Genomic DNA, 22,453 nt, shown 5'->3' with positions numbered 1-22,453 from the left:
TCCCTGCTGGTGTAGAGGTTCCAGCTTCTCTCTAAACTCCAAATCCCAATTAATTAATTCTCCATCTCTGCTGCCACCACATCTGCCTGTCCCCAAGCCCAGCAATTACTTCTCCCACCAAAACCCTACATCCCTCCCTGCCCCACAGTGACCCTCTGCTTCTCCTGCAGCTTCAATGGGTCTCCCTTTCTCTCTCGCGCCCCCCCCCCCCGCCTCCCAAAATTCCTGGTGCTGCAGAGATGGAGGGGGAGGAGATGGAATAAGGAACCAGAGGGTTGGGTACACGGGAGTCCTCCAGGGTCATAGAGACTAGCATGACTGGGGCTAGGGAAGCCCATTTTTTAATTCCCCCCATGTATTAGTGACACTGTCTGACTGAAGCTCCCCAGAGTCCTCCTGGACCATAGAAGATAGCGACAAACAGTCTAAATAGCTCCCTGGGCAATGAGATTGGCTTCTCCATCTTGATTACTTGCTTCTTTCTGTGGTTTCACAGTCCAGACATGAGACCCCAAGGACCCTCCAGGGTCATAAAGACTGGAGTTTCCAAGGCTAGAGAGGCTGATTTCAGGGTCCTCAGTGCAATATTCCACCCCCTGTGTCTCAGGGACACAGTCTGAGCTCGGATCCTGCCCCCACCCAGAGCCAGGGGTAGATTCTCTCCGCAGGGACAGAGGCTGGTGGGAAAGTGAAGATTGGGGCCTTGTTATCAGCATCGAAAAATGTCACTTGGCCCCATTCACAGTCCAGACAAACCTGGATCCTCCTGGGGACCTGGCTCAGGGGTAGTATGGTTGCAGGGGAGGTGAGAGCCTGGAACAGACCCAACTACTGCACAGCCCAGATCCCCACTTCAGGGTTAAAGCTGACTTCTCCCTTCCTCCTCACAGACTCTTTTGCCACTCCCACAGCCCAGAATCCTCTGTCCCCCACCTCCACATCCCAGCAATATATCCCTGAAGTGAATCCCTCAGAGCCCAGCATACAGGCCCAGGAGTCAAATCTCTCTGGATTGTTTGGCAGATGTTGCCTGGTGTCTCCCCATTTCACACTTTTCTGATCCTCAGACAGGATGAGTCGGGGATGAGCCGTGTCTGGATCCAGAATCACATTCACTACGGGAGAGAGAGAATCAGAGTTCAGCCCTGGGGGAATCTGGGACCATTTCTCACACTCCCTAACATCCCTGCTTGGCAGTTCCTCAACCTGTGTAATGGGATCCACTTCTGTACTTTCTCATTTGAATATAGAGCCTGCAGCTCCCTGCTCCCCAGCTAGGGCTGGTTCATTCCCAGCAACAGAGACTTGGCAAGGAAGGTAGCAAAAGCTTGTAATTAGGAGAGTCCTGAGGAGGCAGGTACCAACTTTGAACCCCAGAGGGAGTCTCCTCCCATAAATGCATCCTCCACTGCCAGGCCTGGGAGCAGAGATGAATTCGCAGCACAGGGGAAGAGCCAATAGTTCAAGGCCAGTGAGCAGGAAGCAGGAGGTGGCAATGGGTGGGGCAGCCCCTTCCCAGCCCAGAGAGAAGGGAGGTCTGCAGGTGGCAGCACTAGAGAGACACCATCTCCCCAACCCACAAAGCAGCTGCAATGGCAGAGTCCAGCCCTGCCCAAAGGAGAAGAGCCATGGGGAACAGTCTGTCCCCCAGGTGAAATGGGGAAGGGTGTGGCAACCAGGAGGCTCTCTCTCCTGACCACCTTGAAGGTAATATTGGAAAGGCTTGTCAATGTCAATACAAATTCTCAGATCACAATTAAGGTGGCTTTAGGGCTGGGCAGTGCAAGTGTCTCTGGTTATTGCTGTGTGGGAGAGTTGCTTTCATGGACATTTTCTGTTAATGGAAGGAAAAACTCCCCCAAAGCTCACCCTGGATGTGTGATCCCAGAGATCCTCCCTTCCCTGCTCTAGCTCAGGTGGGAAAGAGTCTGGAGGGGAAAAGGGTCACAGAGATTAGAGCACAGCGTCTCTGATTTACAACACCAGCCTGGGGAGCTGCTTCTCTCTCCTGAATGCCTGAGAATAAGCAGAGATGCCCTGGCAGTTCATAGAATCATAGAATCATAGAATATCAGGGTTGGAAGGGACCCCAGAAGGTCATCTAGTCCAACCCCCTGCTCAAAGCAGGACCAATTCCCAGTTAAATCATCCCAGCCAGGGCTTTGTCAAGCCTGACCTTAAAAACCTCTAAGGAAGGAGATTCTACCACCTCCCTAGGTAACGCATTCCAGTGTTTCACCACCCTCTTAGTGAAAAAGTTTTTCCTAATATCCAATCTAAACCTCCCCCACTGCAACTTGAGACCATTACTCCTCGTTCTGTCATCTGCTACCATTGAGAACAGTCTAGAGCCATCCTCTTTGGAACCCCCTTTCAGGTAGTTGAAAGCAGCTATCAAATCCCCCCTCATTCTTCTCTTCTGCAGGCTAAACAATCCCAGCTCCCTCAGCCTCTCCTCATAACTCATGTGTTCCAGTCCCCTAATCATTTTTGTTGCCCTTCGCTGGACTCTCTCCAATTTATCCACATCCTTCTTGAAGTGTGGGGCCCAAAACTGGACACAGTACTCCAGATGAGGCCTCACCAATGTCGAATAGAGGGGAACGATCACGTCCCTCGATCTGCTCGCTATGCCCCTACTTATACATCCCAAAATGCCACTGGCCTTCTTGGCAACAAGGGCACACTGCTGACTCATATCCAGCTTCTCGTCCACTGTCACCCCTAGGTCCTTTTCTGCAGAACTGCTGCCTAGCCATTCGGTCCCTAGTCTGTAGCTGTGCATTGGGTTCTTCCGTCCTAAGTGCAGGACCCTGCACTTATCCTTATTGAACCTCATCAGATTCCTTTTGGCCCAATCCTCCAATTTGTCTAGGTCCTTCTGTATCCTATCCCTCCCCTCCAGCGTATCTACCACTCCTCCCAGTTTAGTATCATCCGCAAATTTGCTGAGAGTGCAATCCACACCATCCTCCAGATCATTTATGAAGATATTGAATAAAACCGGCCCCAGGACCGACCCCTGGGGCACTCCACTTGATACCGGCTGCCAACTAGACATGGAGCCATTGATCACTACCCGTTGAGCCCGACAATTTAGCCAGCTTTCTACCCACCTTATAGTGCATTCATCCAGCCCATACTTCCTTAACTTGCTGACAAGAATACTATGGGAGACCGTGTCAAAAGCTTTGCTAAAGTCAAGAAACAATACATCCACTGCTTTCCCTTCATCCACAGAACCAGTAATCTCATCATAAAAGGCGATTAGATTAGTCAGGCATGACCTTCCCTTGGTGAATCCATGCTGGCTGTTCCTGATCACTTTCCTCTCATGCAAGTGCTTCAGGATTGATTCTTTGAGGACCTGCTCCATGATTTTTCCAGGGACTGAGGTGAGGCTGACTGGCCTGTAGTTCCCAGGATCTTCCTTCTTCCCTTTTTTAAAGATTGGCGCTACATTAGCCTTTTTCCAGTCATCCGGGACTTCCCCGGTTCGCCACGAGTTTTCAAAGATAATGGCCAGTGGCTCTGCAATCACAGCCGCCAATTCCTTCAGCACTCTCGGATGCAACTCGTCCGGCCCCATGGACTTGTGCACGTCCAGCTTTTCTAAATAGTCCCTAACCGCCTCTATCTCCACAGAGGGCTGGCCATCTCTTCCGCATTTTGTGATGCCCAGCGCAGCAGTCTGGGAGCTGACCTTGTTAGTGAAAACAGAGGCAAAAAAAGCATTGAGTACATTAGCTTTTTCCACATCCTCTGTCACTAGGTTGCCTCCCTCATTCAGTAAGGGGCCCACACATTCCTTGGCTTTCTTCTTGTTGCCAACATACCTGAAGAAACCCTTCTTGTTACTCTTGACATCTCTGGCTAGCTGCAGCTCCAGGTGCGATTTGGCCCTCCTGATAACATTCCTACATGCCCGAGCAATATTTTTATACTCTTCCCTGGTCATATGTCCAACCTTCCACTTCTTGTAAGCTTCTTTTTTATGTTTTTTATGTTCGTCCCCCTGGCTGCTGAGACTTTCTGTGGTGGCTGCTTTTCCCCTCCTTCCCAGCTGCATCTCCCTACTCTTCCACACCTTAGTGTGCAGGTGGTTGAATCCCCCTTGGTGCATCAGAGGATAGCCCTGGATGGTACAACCAGACTCAGAACTAGAGTGACTGGATGGAGCCCACAGTGCTCAGCCAGTGCACGGGGCTGCCCACCCTACATGTCCCCTCCTTTGTGTTCCAGAAGGTGAGGACAACCTAGCCTCTTGCTTCTCTTGCTTTCCTCAACCAGGTCCTGTGAGAAGGTGTTTCCCACTCATCCCTCACAGCTGGCCCTCTGTAACTCATCATCACCTCTTGCACCACAAGCCTCCCCAGCCACCTTTGACACGCCACCTGTATTGGCTGAAGGACATCCAGCTGGTCCACCTCTGTACCAGTCCCCGAGAACATCTGTACATGCTTGTGCTCCACACCATCCACTTCCTTGCCTTTGTGTTCCATCCTGACTCCAAATGGTGGGACCGACAGGAGAGAAAATGAGGAACTGTGGTGGGCCAGCCTGTACTCCACTTTTGTTCCACAGCCCACTGGGGATATTAGGTGGTGTGTCAGCTTGCAGCCCCTTTTCCAGCTCTTTTTGAACCTCTTACTAAAGTTCTGGCTGCAATATTCCCTGCACCTCCTGATGTATACACACCCCATTTGTGACTTCAGAAAGTGGCAAGACCTCCTTATTAATCTCCTCCTGGTGATGGCCAAGATGGCCACACATCACTGCAGGAGGACAAATCTGGAGGGAGGAAGAAGTGCTCTGAGACTGTGGCATGTATATCCATTCCCTTTTAAAATCATGTCTCCAGGCACAGTTCCCCTGGGCAGTGTTCACTGACTCCTTAGACACCTTTGAGGAGCAACAGATGCTCTCTGGGGTTCTCTGCTTGGTGTCCCCTTCTGGCTCCCTCATTTTTAACTTCTGACCTCTCTCCTTGTCCTGGTTTCTCTTTCATTGTCCCAAATACTCCATTGTTCCCTGGGCTTCATGGTTTCTCCCCCTTAGTTGAGGGGACGGGCCTTTAGCTTTGGGAAGGCGTAGATCCACCATGTCCCAGTACATGCAAATAGCATCTCCCTGCTTTTCCTGCTGGAGCTTCTCCTCTGAGGGTTAGAGAGGAAGGTGAGAACCTGAAGTTGCAGGGAGGGGAGTTAGAGGAGGAAGGTAATAGATATAAACCTGGGGGAAGCTCTATACTGAGCCTGTCCTTCTCTCCCTGGCCTGGGAGAAGAGAAGGGGATGGGTATTGGGGATGATCCACTCAGGCCAGAGAGTGGCCCCTTCTCCAGCCCAGAGAGCAGGAAGGATGTGGCAACATCACAGAGGGACCATATCTCTAACAGAGGAGAAAGAGAGCAACTCAAATGGGAGATCTCAGCCCAGCCCAGCTGAAGAGAAAGATGGGATGCTGGTGAAGAGCAATCGGAGCGAGCCTCTCACATAGGGGAAAAGAAAAAAATGTGGCAACCCTTTGAATTTAATATTTAAAGGGCTTACGGACATGTATGGAAATGCCAGGGTCAGCATTAATGATTGGTGAGGGAGAGTGTATCTACACAGCAGTTTAAGCCAGGGTCTGAGCCTGGGCTCAAGCCAAACCCTCATTGCATCCACACTGCAAATATGCTAATCTAGGGCTCTGATCCAGAGTCCCAGGACCCTGCAGGTCTGGAGGGTCAGAGCCCATGTTAAACTGGAACCCAGGGTCCAAGCCCTATTGGTTTCCTATGTGCATGCATCCGTGGCTTGACTTGGGTGTGGAAGTCTTCTGGGTGTATCCTATAGTTCCTGGAGGCAGAGGAGCAGTGCTACAGGCAGCCAGCACAGCATGCCAGACACAGCATTACTACCTGGCCGAGAGGTCCCCCTTCCTGCTCCTCCCACAGTGGTGGTGGAAGTTTCTCCTCCATGGTGGTGCACGGAGCTTGCCTGGAGCAGGGAGCAAAGTTAGGAGGTGGGTCATCCTTCCCTCAGCCATACTGAGCCGAGAGCTCTGCCACTTCTTCTCCCTGCAGGGCAGCTGCTATGGTCCCTGCTCTGCTCACTGGCCCTTACTCCAGGCCCTCCTGCCCTCTCTTGGGCTGCAGGTGCAGGGTCACCTGGGCAGCATGCACTGTTAGGGTGGTCAGTGGGAGCCAGCACCAAAACTTCTCCGCAGCATCCCAGAGGTCTGGGGGTGTGGTGATGGCAGGGATAAGGGATTCCCCAGGGTTGCTGGAGCACACTGCATCCCAAGCCTTGGGGATGGATTTTGCCACTTTGCAGCAAGCAGCAGCCAGACTGGAATGTGTGTGTGTCTTCCCTCTGACACCTTCATTTTATGTCAAACTTCAAAACAAACTGAAAAAATCAAGCAAGCAAGCAAAAACTTGATCATTGATCATCGTATTTGAAAAATTAAGAATTACAAAGTTTCACTGTAATAGTTTGACACCCTGGAGACTGATGTCCTCATTATCCTTAGGACAGGCACCAGGGGCATGTTTTTGCCAATGTGACCGAGCCTAGAGCTGGAGAACCCAGTTATCCGACTAGACAGTAATTCAGTATAATGCCCTCTCAAATGGAGACAGCCACCAAATGAGCTAATTACGCGGCGTATGTACTCACGTGCTCCTTACGGGCACCCGCGTCCCATCAATAGCACCACCACAGTTAGGAAACAGGATTGGCAGTCGAGTTTCCCCCCAGTGCAGAAAATTCTTAACCTAGAGTTAAAATGCAGTGTTGATGCTCAAGCCCAGGATTCCCTGACAAGAGGTCAGCTGACTCAAATCCCTTACGCTTACATTGCTATGTAGGCCTAGCCTCAGAGTGTTTCTTGGTCAGGGAGAGTGTTTCTGTTCGTCAGTGGGTGCAGGGACTCAACACTAAGGATGGTATCAGGATTGTTTGTGTGATTTCGGCTTGGGATTTCTTAGTATTTCATGTTTCAGAGTAGCAGCCGTGTTAGTCTGTATTTGCAAAAAGAAAAGGAGGACTTGTGGCACCTTAGAGACTAACCAATTTATTTGAGCATAAGCTTTCATGAGCCACAGGTGCCACAAGTCCTCCTTTTCTTTTAGTATTTCATGTTTTTGTTTTTATTTTTATTTTTAGGGGTGTGTGTCATGGTCAGTGTTGGTTTGGTTTGTACATTTATCTAGAAGTTCATGAAAACATTTTCATGGGATTTTCCTCTTTATTTAATGATAATCTCCACCTGAAGTCTCACCTGGTCTGTGTGATCCTAAGGATTTCCCTCTTATTGTCTCCAGTTCAGATGACAGAATGTCTGGAGGGGGAAAGGATAAGACAGATGATATTTCATGCTGTCATATTTGTGACATCCTCACTCTTAATTGACATAATTGTATTTTAATTATGAGAGAAAAACAGTTGAAGAGAGACAGAGACACACCCAGATTTTTAACAAAGGCTAATATGAATCATCCTATTTTCTCTTTCATTCAAGCGTCTCAAATCAACAGAACCAATATCCATGAAGCCTCAGAACCACTCAAAGAGACACTATGTGGAAGACAGATTTTCTGTTCCCTCATCCTCCAAACCCAGCTGATTTCTCATTCTCCTTTTACATTTTGTCATGAGCCAGGCCAGATCCTGCAAAGATTTTAGCATTAATGTAACTTTACAAACATTGGCCTCTTTCACATCAGTGGGATGCTGAGACTTTTCAGGATGAGGAGCCTGAATTGTGAGCTCTTTGGGTCTCAGTATATGTACAGAGCTCAGTATATGTACAGAGCTCAGCACAATGGGGCTTTCATTCTGCATAGACTGAAATACAAATAATCTTAAAATTATTTCATAAATGTGGAAACTGAGTCAGGGAGAGAATTGGCTCAATGGGCCTCATTCACCCCTGCACTGGTAAAGAGATGGGGGAAGCAGTTTGTGGTTCTCCTATTCAGTAGCTGCTGGGGTCAGTGCAGACATTGGCACAGGCTGCGGAAGTCCGGAGGTCCAGCCTGAGTTGCACCTCTGGTCCAGTGGCCCCTAGATGACTTCTCCCGGAGGCAGTGTCAAAGGCACAGCTTTACCCTGGCCACACCCCATTATTCCTGCTCCACCCCTTCCTCCTCTGCCCAGCCCTCAACAACTCCACTCTATTCCCTGCTTTCCCGGGAACACTCCTTGAGCCTGCAGCTGCTGTGGAGGAGCTGGAGGCACAAGAGGCTCCTGTGCTGCGAGGATTCCCCTGGGTTTACACCTTCCCTACAGCCCCTTTGGCCCACACAAGCTGCCACACGGGGCCAGAGCACAATGGTGAGCTGGGTCCACATTTCAAAAGTGGCCTTAAATTGAGGGTTTACGTTTTGGGTGCCGACCTTTAGGCCTTGTCTACACTGTTTTGTCGGCAAAAGGCAGCTTTCATTGACAAAACAGTGGAGGTGTACACACTACAATGCACCTCTTGGTGACAAAACTCTCCTGCTTTACTGACAAAATATAACCACCTCAATGGGAGGCATAGAGATTTTTGCAGCAAAGTTAGATCAACAAAGTGTCAGTGTAGACACTGTGTTTGTTACGTTGCTGTAACTGGCCTCCGGAAGGTATCTCACGATGCCCACCGTAACCGCTCTGCTCACTGTTTGGAAATCTGCTGCCATTCATCCAGCTATGTAGACATGTGTCCCTCCCCTTTCAAAGCCCTAGGAAGTCCCCCATACACAATTTGTCTCTCTTTCTCACATACACACTCCCCACACACACAGTCTCTCACACGCTCCGCCAACACATTCTCTCTCTCTCTCATGCACAACCCCCCCACACAAACACACACTTCTGTGGGCTTCTTGTATTACTGTTAGGGTTACCATATTTGAATATTCAAAAAAGAGGACACTACATTGGGGGGGGGTAAGGGGGTATTTGCTTGCCCCACCTGCCCCCGCCCCAACTCCACCTCTTCCCCGCCCCCATTCCAACCCCTTCCCCAAAGTCCCCAACTCTGCCCCCTCTCTGCCCCATTGGACCCCGCCCGCTCCTGGCTCCCTCGCCGCTCGCCTCTTCACTGCCCACCGCTGGCTCGCCGCTCGCCTCTTCACTGCCCACCGCTGGCTCGCCGCTCGCCTCTTCACCCTCCCCGCCTGCCACTTGCCTCCTCACCCACCCACCAGCCAGCCACTGGCTCCCTCGCCGCTCGCCTCTTCACCACCATGCCCCACTCGCCTACTCACCCCTCCTGCCGCAGGTCGCTCTGGCTCCTAGGATCAGGGGCAGCCAAGGGGTCTCCACGGGCTGCGCCCGCCACAAGCGTGAGCTCCGTGGCTCCCATTGGCCAGCACCAAAGAAAAGCACCAATGGGAGCTGCCGTAGCCATGGAGTGGGGCTTACAGGTGCCGGCAGCACGCAGAGAGCCCTCCCCCCCCACCCCTGACTCGACCCGACCCTAAGAGCCAGAGGCACCTTCCGGGGGGCGAGGTGGGGAGTCCCAGCGGTGCTTACCTGGGGCGGCTCCCAGGAAGCATCCGGAAGGTCCCTCTGGCTCCTAGGTTCGGGTCAGGTCGGGTCAGGGCGGGGGCGGAGGGCTCGCTGCCCGCTGCCGGCACCTGCAGGCTCTGCCCCCGCAGCTCTGATTGGGCAGGAGGCAGCACGCGGAGACCACCTCTGCCTCTGTGCCAAGGGGCCGCCCACACTGCAGGCTCCTGCCAGCGGGCAGGTGCCGGGAGCTGCCCCAGGAAGCGCCACCAGCCCCGGGACTTTGGTGTGTGTGGTGAGGTGAGCGGTCCCCAATATCGGGACAAAGGGCTTCCCAACCGATGTGGCAAAATCCCAGACGTTTTTAGATATTTAAAAATTCCTCCCAGATGGTGATTTAAGAACCAAAAAGCTGGACATGTCCGGGAAAATACGGACGTATGGTAACCCTAATTACTGTTCAGCAGTGTCAGTTTGGTCATATTATCAAGCGTTACTCTAAAAAGGGATCTAAGATGTGTAACTTTTCAGGCACACACAGAAATCATTACAAGGTTCATAGCACAGTGCAAAGAAACAATGCCAGGTTCAGCACACTACAGCAACACACGTTACTGTGGCTCAGTGTTAAAATGCTCCTTCAAGGCATCCTCCAGCCAAATAGCCCCCCATTGGGTTCCCCCTATAGCCTTGTGTTCAATACAAGCACAATACACAGCACAGCACAATACTGAACAGCAGCGTAGTATCCATGCTTTCTGACAGTGATGGCTGGGGTGCAGGTTGCCAGGGCAGTTGAAAAATAGCTGGCCATACAGTAGGATGCCCATGGAACAATGAGATTGAAAAACCTTCACCATGTGACTCTCTACCTGCCTGCATGAGGCATTGCAAACCCTTCACAAAGCACCTTCTGACCAGTGGCACAGTGGGATAGCTACCCAGAGCTGTCTGTGTCAATGCAAAGCTACTATTGTGGATGTGCTTTGCCGACACAAGGAGCACAGTGTGGACATGCAACAGTGGTTTAATTATAGTAGTGGCTGTTTGTTGGCGTAACTGGAATCGACAAAACTCTGTGGTGTAGATAGACAAGGCCTTAGGCACCTGGGGCCCGGAGTTCCTTGGTAATGGGCACCTGCAGATCCTACGGACTCCAGCTGCATGTGGGGCTGCTAAAAAGCTCTGGAGCACATGCCCCGTAGTTCTGTAGTTGGAAGAGAGAAACTGAGGTACCCCAAATTTTGTACATTTTTACCTTAATGATTGTACCAAAGTTCACAGAGTGAAACAATGTGAAAGATCCTGGTACCTGGGCCCTTACTTCATCTGCTCAGTTTGTCTGCTTTCTACTTGTTATTAAATAGGTACATAATCTAATTGAACCAGTTGCCCAGAGCCCATCTCCACCCATAGTCCCAGAGACACACCCTGGTTTCCTTTCCTAGATCCCTTCTCAGTACCTTTGAACTTCCACAGAATCTCCATTAGAGCAATATTTTGCTGGGAGAAATCACTGAGTCTCTTTTCCAGCTCAGGAGAAATCTCCACTGGCTGGAGGAACTTCCCCTTCTCGCACCTGGAGAGGAAGAATTTCATGATATTATGTTTCTTTTAGTGACTCATTATAATTCCTTGCTAGTGGAAGTTGCTGCTCTTACGGGCCTGGAGTTAGAATTCCTCCACTTCTCCCAGTCTCAGAGCAGGCACAGCACTGGCCATGGCAGTGCAACCTTTCCCTAAAGGCCCCATTAATATTCTTCATCTCTGGACTGGACAGAGCAGATCTGTACATCAAAGGGGAATCATGTTTTCATGACCAATTCACTCCTTCGCCTCCATGCACTAATACTAGTATGTTCCCATATTTCATGCGCACAGTGTTATCAGATTGTTCTTTCAGGAACTAGATTGAAACCTCAGGGGCCCCCGCCCCCACCAGTTCCTTCCACACAGGTCTCCAAACAGTCCTGAGGTGGTAAAGACTCTTGATTCCTGCTGTCCAGGGCATGATTGTAACCAGTGCCTTGAGGTGAAAGGCCCATATTGATCCTCGGGGTTCTGAGGCAGCCAATTCCCCAGGGATGTAACATCTCTAGGAAATACTGTAGGCCAATCTTTCCCACTGAATAGATAATTCAAGAGTCCTGCGTTAAAGGGTGAGGATTAAATGCATAAATGGGAATTACATTCTGAACGTGACCTTGCCCCATATATTTTGCTGCAGTGCCCTGGGGAACTATAGTAAAGAACAGCATTATCAGATACATAGATGAACATGATTTGTTGGGGAAGAGTCAACATGGTTTTTGTAAAGGGAAATCATGCACCACCAATCTACTAAAATTCTTTGAGGGGGTCAACAAACATGTGGATAAGGGGGATCCAGTGGATATAGTGTACTTAGATTTTCAGAAAGCCTTTGATAAGATCCCTCACCACAGGCTCTTAAGCAAAGTAAGCTGTCATGGGATAAGACGGAAGGTCCTCTCATGGATTAGTAACTGATTAAAAGATAGGAAACAAAGGGTAGGAACAAATTATCAGTTTTTAGAATGGAGAGAGATAAATAGTGGTGTTCCCCAGGGGTCTGTACTGGGATCAGTCCTATTCAACATATACATAAATGATCTGGGGTAAACAGTGAGGTGGCAAAATTTGCAGATAATGCAAAACTACTCAAGATAGTTAAGTACAAAGCAGACTGTGAAGAGTTATAAAGGGATCTCACAAAACTGGGTGACTGGGTAAAAAATTTGGCAGATGAAATTCAATACTGATAAATGCAGAGTAATACAAATTGGAAAACATAATCCCATCTATAGTTATAAAATGAGGGGGTCTAAATTAGCTGCTATCACTCAAAAAAGAGATCCTGAAGTCATTGTGGATAGTTCTCTGAAAATATCCCCTCGATGTGCAGTGATAGTCAAAAAAGCTAACTATGTTGGGAATCATTAAGAAAGAGATAGATAATACAACAGAAAATATCACATTGCGTCTATATAAATCCATGCAAAATCTTGAATATTGCATGCAGACCTGGTCACCCCATCTCAAAAAAGGTTCAGAAAAGCACTACAAAAATGATACTGGTTATGGAACAGCTTCCATATGAGGAGAGATTAATAAGACTGGGACATTTCATCTTAGAAAACAGACGGCTAAGAGGGGGGCTATGATAGAGGTCTTTAAAATCATGACTGGTGTGGAGAGAGTAAATAAGAAAGTGTTATTTACTCCTTCTCATAATGCAAGAACTAGGGGGTCACCAAATGAAATTAATAGACAGCAGTTTTAAAACAAACAAAAGGAAGTATTTCTTCACACAACGCACAGTCAACCTGTGGAAGAGGATGTTGTGAAGGCCAAGACACAAACAGGGTTAAAAAAAGAACTAGATAAGTTCATGGAGCATACATCCATCAGTGGCTATAAACCAGCTTGGTGTTCCTAGCCTGTGTTTGGCAGATGCTGGGAATGGTGACAGGGGATGGATCACTTGACGATAACCTGTTCTGTTCATTCCCTCTGGGGCACCTGGCATTGGCTGCTGTTGGAAGACAGGATACTGGTCTGACCTAGTATGGCCATTCTCATATTTTTATGAAATGTAGAGTCGATACACTCTCCAAGCCCTTTCACAGCATCGTGAAGAATGAGGGGAAGTGAAATAGAGCCACATACCTGCTCAAGGTGCTTCTGACATCCTAGAGAGGAAAGAGACAGAAAAACAATTTTAGTCCCAAATGCTGCCCACTGGGGATCCCAGAGAAGGGATTTTGCAGATAGGGGTAAAAGAGGCCCTGCCTTGGCCCTAGGGCCATGGATTTGCTGAGTTAATGTCATCTCTAATATAAATGAGTCTGTAATTCTTCAAAGAGAAACAATAATTCACATTTCAGGAATGCACACACTGAATTACACTGTGACCTCTGACTGCTGGTCTCCAGTGCCCATGATTCAGGAGCTGTCCTGTCCCTGTGTTTGGATCAGGGATGTTTATAACTCAGTCTCACCCGCAGGAATTCACTTGCTGGCTTCTGACACTTCCCCTCCAGATCACTGATCAAGTTGCTGAGACGGGAAATCTCCTCAGACATTTTAATGACATTGTCATTCTGTATCTTCACAATCGCCTTTTCCAGATTTTCCAGCTGGGCCATCAGGAGTTGCTCTTCTTCTTCTAGAAACTGCCACAGTTGCTGAAATTCAGATACAACCTTCTGCCTCTTGTTTTGTGTCTGTATCTATTTTTTTTTAAAAGAAAGGAAAGGTAAGGGTTAGAGAGAGAGTCTAGGGTCCGTTCATGGAGTGCTGATTCTGCAGGAGGGAGAATTTCTTTGAAAATTCTGTGATGTCTAACACATGATTATACCCTGTCGTTACTAGGGAGAGGATTTTCTACCACTTTCCCATTTGTCCCTAACATTTTTTCATGGTATGTTTCTATGTCTGACATAGTCAGCACACTGTGTTAAGCCAGACCCAGAGCAGCAGCCAGCAGGACTGAGCACTACATTAACAGAGATGCGAGGGGAGAGAAATAATTAACAATGCAAGAAATGTCTGCAGACTCAGGCAGATAGCACTGCACGAGACATAGTCTGCTCACCTTGGGAGGAGTTTTGTGAAAGACACAAGGGCTAGAAATTAACTCATTAATTGGAATGGAAGCTTAGATTCTACAGAATATGATGTGGTCCTGCTCCTGAGAGAGGATTTCTCAGGGCCGGTGTGTGTATGTGTGCGAAGACATAGGACTCTAACACAGACATCCATGCCCATGAAGAAACACAAAGCCCACATTCCCCAAGTCCATGGAGGAAGCTGCCTACAAACAGATGTCCTACCAGGTGCACCCACAAAGGGAAGCCAAGGGGCCTGGCCCATCCACTTTTCACCACAGACCCAGCCATCTACCGCTCCTCTTCTCCCCGAGGTCCAGCCTCCCGGCCAGGCTGGAAGCTGGAGCCCGGCCAGGATAAAAGAGGCCCAGGGAGCCCAGGCTGCTGGGAGAAGCCATGGGTGGGGGGTCCCGAGACCAGCTTCCTAACAGATGGCCCACTGCAAGTTAATAACAATGGGCACCTACCAGATACTCCAGGCTTTTCCCCTCTCCAGTCACTTTAAATCTCAGAAGCTTTTCTCTCTCTTCCTTCAGAATCTCCAAATGGGCCTGAATCTTTTCCTGAAGAAACAGAAATGATTTTGGGAGGTTTCATTTTGAGAGTGCTTGGGGTGGGGTGGGGGGTTTCCATATCAAACCGAAGACTCTGTAGGTGACTGTCAACCCTACCAGACTCCCCCTGTGGATGGAATCTGACAACGGGACACACTTCACGTCAAAAACCATTCAAAGCATCTCACATGCCTTACAGATCCCCTGGAAACTCCATACGCCCTGGAAACCGCAAGCCAGTGGTGTAGTGGAGCGTACCAATCAGACCCTTAAACGGCATCTCTCAAAAGTGTGCCAAGAAGCCTCACTGCGATGGCCTGATGCTTTGCCCCTCGTCCTACTCCGTATCCGCGTTCTCCCAAAGGGTAGATTAGGGCTCAGTCCCTTTCAAATTATGTTTGGAAGGGCATGGCCCATGAATGGCACCCCGGTTCTGTCAGGGGAATGGGAGTTGGGTAATGGTTTTTTGTCACAGTATATGTGTTCCCTGTCTGCTGTTCTCTTGTCTCTTCACAGGTATACCAAGGATTCCCAGCCTGTCCCCTTGGACTCTCCCGTTCACTCCTTACAGCCCGGTGACTCTGTGCTTGTTCGCACCTGGAAAGACGAGCCTCTCCAGGAAAAGTGGAAAGGACCCTATACCGTCCTGCTGATCTCCCATACAGCGGCAAAGATCGAGGGACACAAGAACTGGATCCATCACTCTCGTCTGAAGGCAGTACCTGCCCCCTCGTCAGCAGAACAGTGGACCGTCCAACCTGCTGACTCCTCATCTAGTGAGATCTCGGGCTAAAGCTACTGTTTAAAAGACACAAATAGCGGGCACCTTAATGCTAAAATGGGCCCACCCAGGTACTGGAGACCCTGGGTTGGAAAGACTCTGGTAATAATTAATTGGGTAACATTGTTATTCTTTGTATTGGTATTTCCAAATTGTGCATATCGGGAGCATAACTCCTTTGTTTTGCTTGCGCACCATGTTGCTACTTTAACAAACCAGACTGATTGCTGGGTGTGTGCTCCAACTCCACTATCCCCCAAAACGGGAATGCCCCTTGACATGTTGCCCTTGACCCTAGCAGAATTAGCCACCACCAAAGAGCAGGAAAGAACGGACTCACCGTTCTGGAACAAGACCTCTTTACAGCAAGCCACCTATCAGGACCAGGAGTATTCAGTTGCAGTACTCACTGAGGGAGTGTTATGTTTTACCCGAAACCAATCTGATCCCTATGGGCATCCTGTGGGAAAGAGCTCCTGTGTTATTACACAGTGGGCTGATGGGTATTGGATAAAGACCAACAGGGGAGGCCAACGGTGTGGGTGTAATGGTTCCTCCCCTTTTAGGGAAACACTTACAAATAATCTTATCACAAAAAAGGGGTTTGGAAATGTAACTTGCCGTCCAGTTAATATCTCCAATGTAGCAAGCCAATGGTGGGTTTGTAGTGGTCCCTATGGCGAGTGTAATTTGAACGGCACAATTAGAAATGCCCCCACTTGTACCCAATCAGGAGAATGGGATGCCCCCCTAGGGGCATATGAATTGTTTAAAAAAGCAGCCAAAGCAGCCTTAAATATCCCAGGAATCCCCTTAAGAAACAGTCCTTATTGGGCCCTACAGGGTCACTATTTTGTATGTGGCCGAAAGGCTTACAAGGTGCTGCCAGCCAACTGGACAGGTAGCTGTTATATAGCTCATGGAGTTCCTCATCTTTCCATAACTGCCACACTGCCCAAAGAAAAGATTAAAAATGCCCGAGACACCTCTGTTGAGTCACGAGAAAAGACCCTGCGGCGACTGACTAAGGCATTGGCGGGCAATATGAAGAATCCCCTCACAACCGAGAAGCTGGTAGGGTGCTCTGTACTGGGAATAGCGCCACTGTTTACCGGGCCAGCCCTGGCATGCATAGGCCGCTATACTGTAAGGCTGCAGATGGTACTTGAAAAAGTGGCCTTAGAGTTAGAGGACTCGGTTAGTGATTTAGGGTCAGCAGTAAAAACATTAAATAAAGAGGTACAGCAGCTCAGGACGTTTTCCCTCCAAAACAGGCTGGCTTTGGACTATCTCTTGGCATCCCAAGGAGGGGTTTGTGCCCTCATCGGGCCCCGATGTTGTGTATATGTAAATGATAGCAGTTATGAGATCTATGAAAAGGTGGTACAGGCTGAGGCCCATGCCCGAGCCGGAGCACAGGTTGCCTATACTGCCCCAGAGAACGATTGGTTGCAAACCTTGTTTTCAGGCTGGGTTTTGTCGTCTTGGCTTGGTGGTTTATTTAGCCTGCTATTGAAATTTCTCTTTCCTGTACTGCTTGTATTACTGGTATTATGCTGTGCGGTATCATGTGTCAGGGCCCTTTTGCAAAAGTTAATAAGTCATTTTCTTCAGGGCTATCACAAAGTGCTTATGCAAAGTCATATTGTAAAGAAATAAGTAGCCCAAGTGAGAAAACTCAGAGCCAAGGCTGTTGAGTGTTCTCAAAGGGGGGAGTTGTTGGGAACACTGGGGCATGGCCACTAGGTAACTCGAGGGGATGGAAGACTACGAGTGTCGATGAAGCCCCCCGGTGTCCTTGGCCCCCCCCTCCTGCCTGGAGGCACTCGCAGCAGCTCTGCATGCTAGGCCCAAGTGTCCTTGCCCCCCCCCCCCCGCCTGGAGGCACACACAGCAGTTATGCTGAGAATCTGCAACAGTATGTTGCAGAGTCTGCCTGAAACTAAGCAAGGCCAAACAGGGGAGATATGGAAGAACAATGCTGAATAAAGCAGCTTTATGTATAGTTTAACAAATGATACAGAGAATCAGGGAACTAGCTGGGAACTGGATTGGCTGGCTATATGGATACTTGGAGCAGCTTGCTATTGGATAAGTATGCTGGGAAAAAGGATGTATAAAAGCCTGTGTAACTTCCTGCTCTGTGGTGCAGGATTTGAGATTTTATTCTCCCTGTACCTTTTTGCAGCTGCAAATAAACTTTTCTGCTTCTCCACCCCGTTGTGATTATTGGGTGTAGCACACCGGGTAACGAACCACTCAAGCTGTTGTTCAGCCTCTCGGCACTGGGTGCCGGCAACATCAGGAACACCAAGGAAATGAAACCTCATTAACAGAGACAGGGAGTGTTTTATATTGAGACTGTTTTGAATTATTTGTCCCCTTTCTCCATAGAATTAAACCAGCAAGAAACTGGAGTCACATGATGGTGAATCAATTAACCTGTTTTTGAGAAGGTTTAACTCACAAAATGATACAAATCCCAGGTGTTATATGCAGCGTTGTATATGTGTTGGTCTCGGGATATTAGGTGTTAATGGGCCATGGTGGGGAACAAATAAATCTATTTTTGAGAAGGTTTAGCTTACTTTGTGATACAAACAACAGGAACTACCAGGACCATTGAACTTCAGCCCTGAACCCCTGGGGAGCATATTGGTTGGGCAGAACTTGCTTAAGCACTAAAGCAAACCCTACTAGAGATGCTGATTAGTGTTAAGAATGGCTGGAGTTTGACTTAGTGCTGTTCTAAACCCTTTCAGTGGCAATGCCCTCTGTGTAGGTACCCAGCATCCCTGGAAAAGTAGCCAGAAGCAGTGGATTCTGGAAGATTTCAAAAGGCTGCATTGTCGGACTAATGGAACCACTCTGGCTGGTCCTTGCCCACATACACAATAAAACAGTTCAGACTGGCACAGGACAGCTCTTCCCAGGTTAGTTTTGTGGCAACCCAGGCTAATGCCCATGGTGTTCAGCATGGACCTGCACTGTCTGGAGCCCTTTTGTGTGTGGACTCAAGCTGCTTGGGATCCACACAGGGTTTAGCACAGTGGCCTCCTCTAATGCAGGCTGGCATCTGAATTTAATCCCTTATGGAGGAACACAGGAATTCAGAATCCCAGTGGGAAACCTCATCTCCCTGCTGGGCCTGAGGCCTTTATCAAGGAGTTGCTATATAATTTTTCATACATTTTTTCTTTACAGAGCTGAATGATGCAGATACATCAATAGCTGTAGGAGAGAGAGAGTATGTGTGACTGGCAACTTGTGATTAAATGAACCTGTAACTAAAATTCAAAATTATTTCCCATTAGGCTGGAGAGAAGTTCCCTACCTTGTACTCCTGGGCAGCCTCCTCTATGGGAACCACAGCATGAGCTCTGTGAGCCTGAGATCTGTCACACACCACACAAATGGGGGTTTGGTCCTCTTCACAGAAGAGTTTGAGAGGCTCCTGGTGCTCATCACACACACTATCCCCTCCTGACCCTGTTCCTGCCTGGAAACTCAGCTTTTTGGCTATTTCTACAACATTTGCCAGCTGCCTGTTTGGTCTGAGGTTTCTCTGCTGAGCAGTTTCTCTGCACTGAGGGCAGGATACTTCTGAGTCAGATCCCTCCCAGCACCGGCTGATGCAGCCTCGGCAGAAATTGTGCCCACAGTCTATAATCACTGGGTCTTGAAAATATTCCAGACAGATGGGACAACTAGCTTCATCCTGGAGACTTTCCATGGGGTTCTCTGCGGCCATGGCTCCCTCTGGACAGTGTAAGTGTAAGTTTCACTTTCCTGAGCTCAGAAATATGCTCCTCCTGCAAAAACAACTGGGCGTTTCCCTACCTGGCACTGACTCATCCGATTTGGTGAGCTGGAAGGTACCAGCTGGTAACATTATAGCCCCAGAGGCTTTTCTGAAAAATGAATCACTAGGGCTCTGGTGCTGCAACCAGCCCCCTGTGCTGGTGTGGAGGGTCACTGGGGCTTCACAAAGACACCAATGTCCACCTGTGATGGTGAGCTTGCAGAAGCAGGATCTGTGTGTTCAAGGAAGGAAATTGTTAAATTCACAGGCTAAAAACTTGGTTAAGTTGGACTGTTTCCAAGGACTGATTCTCATGCACGCTAAGGCTGTTCTGGTTCAGTGTAAAAGGGCCTTGCAGTGTTGCCAACCTTCATGATTTTTTCATGAGCTTCATGACAGTTGATGTGTTTGTTAGAACCCCAAGCTCCTTGAAGCTTGTGATTAGGTGAGACTCTGGCAACTTCTATCTGAGCAGAGCCCTTATGCCTACAGGCCTCATAATGTACAAGAAAGTTTTAACATAGTGTTATTCCCCACCAACCTGGGCCCTGGCCATGTTCCAGGCACAAGCCATTTTTGCTCAGGTCAGAATTCGCTTTACATTGTGAGTGAGATGAACACACTCAGTGTCGTGTGTAGAACTCTTCTGTCAAAGGTACTTACCTGGGATGGGGCAGTGTCCTATTGCCAGTGAATGATTTTAGAAGTGTGTAGCCAGGAATGGGGTAGGTATTCTCTTTAAATCTATATTTCCTTCTATGAAGGAGAAGAGAAATGCCGACTGTCACAGCAGGGATCAAAGAAAACCTTTGGGTTCAGCTAGCCCTGCCCCGTTATACCTGCAGCCAATGCCAGGCCTGGAGGGAGGAGAAAAGAAGGGAGCCAGCTCAGCCAGGGGATGACTGGTGAGGGGGCAGGAGCTCCCTGTTTGCCTGCCTGAAGGGACGGAGTAGCGACTTGCCAGCCAACGCAGCCACTGGAGGCAAGTAAGCCAAGGGCAGCCTGCAGATAAGCCCCAACTGTGGGGCAACTGGACTAGTGGGGCTGTGCCCCAAACTAAAGAGACTTTAGAAGGAAGCAGCCTGAGGAAACTGGTTTTGAAGGCCCCCCCTGCCCCCCCGACAGGGAGAGAGAGACTCATCTCCCCTGTTTAGGGGTTGAACCACACTGGGCCCTGGGCTGGGACCTGATGGAGGGGGTGTGTGGCCCAGATCCCCCTAAATCCCCTTTGAGCAACAAACTAGCCACTAGTTCATCTGGCCATTGAAAGCTCTATCACACCTTGCTTTTAAAGATTGGGGCTGTGGTGGGAAACTGCACATGAGTAACCTTATCTGCCTTTTAGCTAGTATTTGTTTCTTTATATACATTACACATGATTAAAATTTCACTCACTAATTTCACCCAGATGGGAGAGCAGAGTAGGGTTAGTGATTAAAATTTAGGGTCATTGGATCAAGATATTCCTGAGATACAGCTTGTTCCAAAACACAAAACAGAATGACAACAAAATGAAATAAAAACACAGTATTTCATGAAATTCATAGATTCTATCCACCCTGGACACAAATCTCAGACTGAAATGTAAACCTGTGGGTAACATTCACCTCCACCAAAGTTTCTTTATAATTATAATTATTTATTGTTTCGTCTGAAGAAATGTCAGTGGTGATATGGGGGTAAGTGGCAGAGGAAGTTGGGGGGGGCTTGGCACGGGTGGGCTGTCAACCCCAAATTCTCCGTAGGTCTTTCTGTTATTTTCTTGTCACAGTATTGTATCAGCTGTAAAATGTAGATGAGAACTACAAATGTCTAAGTGATCATTAACTCTTACAACAAGTATCTTTCCATTTAAAATACTAGGAAATTAAATAGCAAAACAAACAAACAAGCAAAAGCCCCAGGCAAACAAAGAACCCCACAACTTTGTTAAAGGAGAGTTCGGGTTGCTCATTGACATCAAAAGTTCAAGTTCATCAAAACTAAAATTTCTGAAAACCAGGAAATAAAGAGTTAATGTAAATGGCAACACAGCCTCAGCTCTGCCCTCTTTGCAGGATGACCCAGAACCCCCATCCTGCACGCTGGCACTCTGCCTTTGCAGATGGTGCAGAGCACTCAGGGAATAGGGCACATGACAACTGTAACACAGACTCAAACACTTTCTTCTTGCTAAAGTACAACTTGATTTTGGTGAGCTTTACTGGCCAGGAGCTACCTACGTCTGTTCTATGCTCAAACACTGAGTCTGTTCCCATGTGTGTCGAATTTTATAATCCTTCCTGCCCTTTTACAACCCTTTCTCACAAGATTGCATTCAACACTGTACTTTCACTTCTCATTCAACACACAGACAGCTCTCCTCTCCCACCACCCTGCTGACAAGCCCCATGGCAAGAAGATCCCCTGGGTCCTGCTGCTGACTGAACCTCCCTAACTCAGTGCTGGAATGATGCATACTGGATCCCTCAAGGTACATGTGCAGCTCTGTCCTTTGATAACAGACATGGGGGCTTCAAACCCAGATCTCACATCACAGTCACAGCTCTGAGACGCTCCTCAAACTAATCCCCAGCTCTCCGCATATCACAATCACAGCTTGTCATAAATATAAAGGGAAGGGTAACCACCCTCCTGTTTCCAATACTATAAAATCCCTCCTGGCCAGAGGCAACATCCTGTTACCTGTAAAGGGTTAAGAAGCTCAGCTAACCTGGCTGGCACCTGACCCAAAGGACCAATAAGGGGACAAGATACTTTCAAATCTTGGGGGAAGGCTTTTGTTTGCGCTTTTAGTTTATGTGTTGTTCTCTCTTGGGACTGAGAGAGGCCAGACAGAAATCCATCTTCTCCAACCCATCCTAATCCAAGTCTCCAATATTGCAACCAGTATAGATAAGCCATGCAAGGCGGATTAGTTTATCTTTTGTTTTATGTGAATTTTCCCTGCGTTAAGAGGGAGGTTTATTCCTGTTTTCCGTAACTTTAAGGTTTTGCCCAGAGGGGGATCCTCTGTGTTTTGAATCTGAATACCCTGTAAAGTACTTTCCATCCTGATTTTACAGAGATGATTTTTACCTTTCTTTTTTTTTTTTAATAAAATCCTTCTTTTAAGAACCTGACTGATGTTTCCATTGTTCCAAGACCCAGGGGTTTGGGTCTTTGATCATTTTGTAACCAATTGGTTAGGATGTTATTCTCAAGCCTC

At 48.4% G+C, this 22,453-nt stretch overlaps 1 pseudogene across 1 annotated transcript; it reads right to left on the bottom strand.

The window, feature by feature from the left end:
- Nucleotides 1–207: 207 nt before the first annotated feature.
- On the bottom strand, nucleotides 208–19,493 carry LOC311530648 (zinc finger protein RFP-like; annotated as a pseudogene). The gene is made up of 7 exons: nucleotides 18,778–19,493; nucleotides 14,576–14,671; nucleotides 13,500–13,730; nucleotides 13,168–13,190; nucleotides 10,944–11,059; nucleotides 7,268–7,327; nucleotides 208–1,115 (listed from the first exon to the last, which is right to left on the bottom strand). The product of its transcript is annotated as a zinc finger protein RFP-like (transcript).
- Between the last annotated feature and the right edge of the window lie 2,960 nt (nucleotides 19,494–22,453).

This window comes from Lepidochelys olivacea, assembly GCF_965140295.1.
Source record: "Lepidochelys olivacea isolate rLepOli2 genome assembly, chromosome: 14".
In the NCBI taxonomy this organism is placed as follows: Eukaryota; Metazoa; Chordata; order Testudines; family Cheloniidae; genus Lepidochelys; species Lepidochelys olivacea.
The sequence above is the reverse complement of the archived record's forward strand: the minus strand, read 5'-3'. Positions and strand labels throughout refer to the sequence as shown.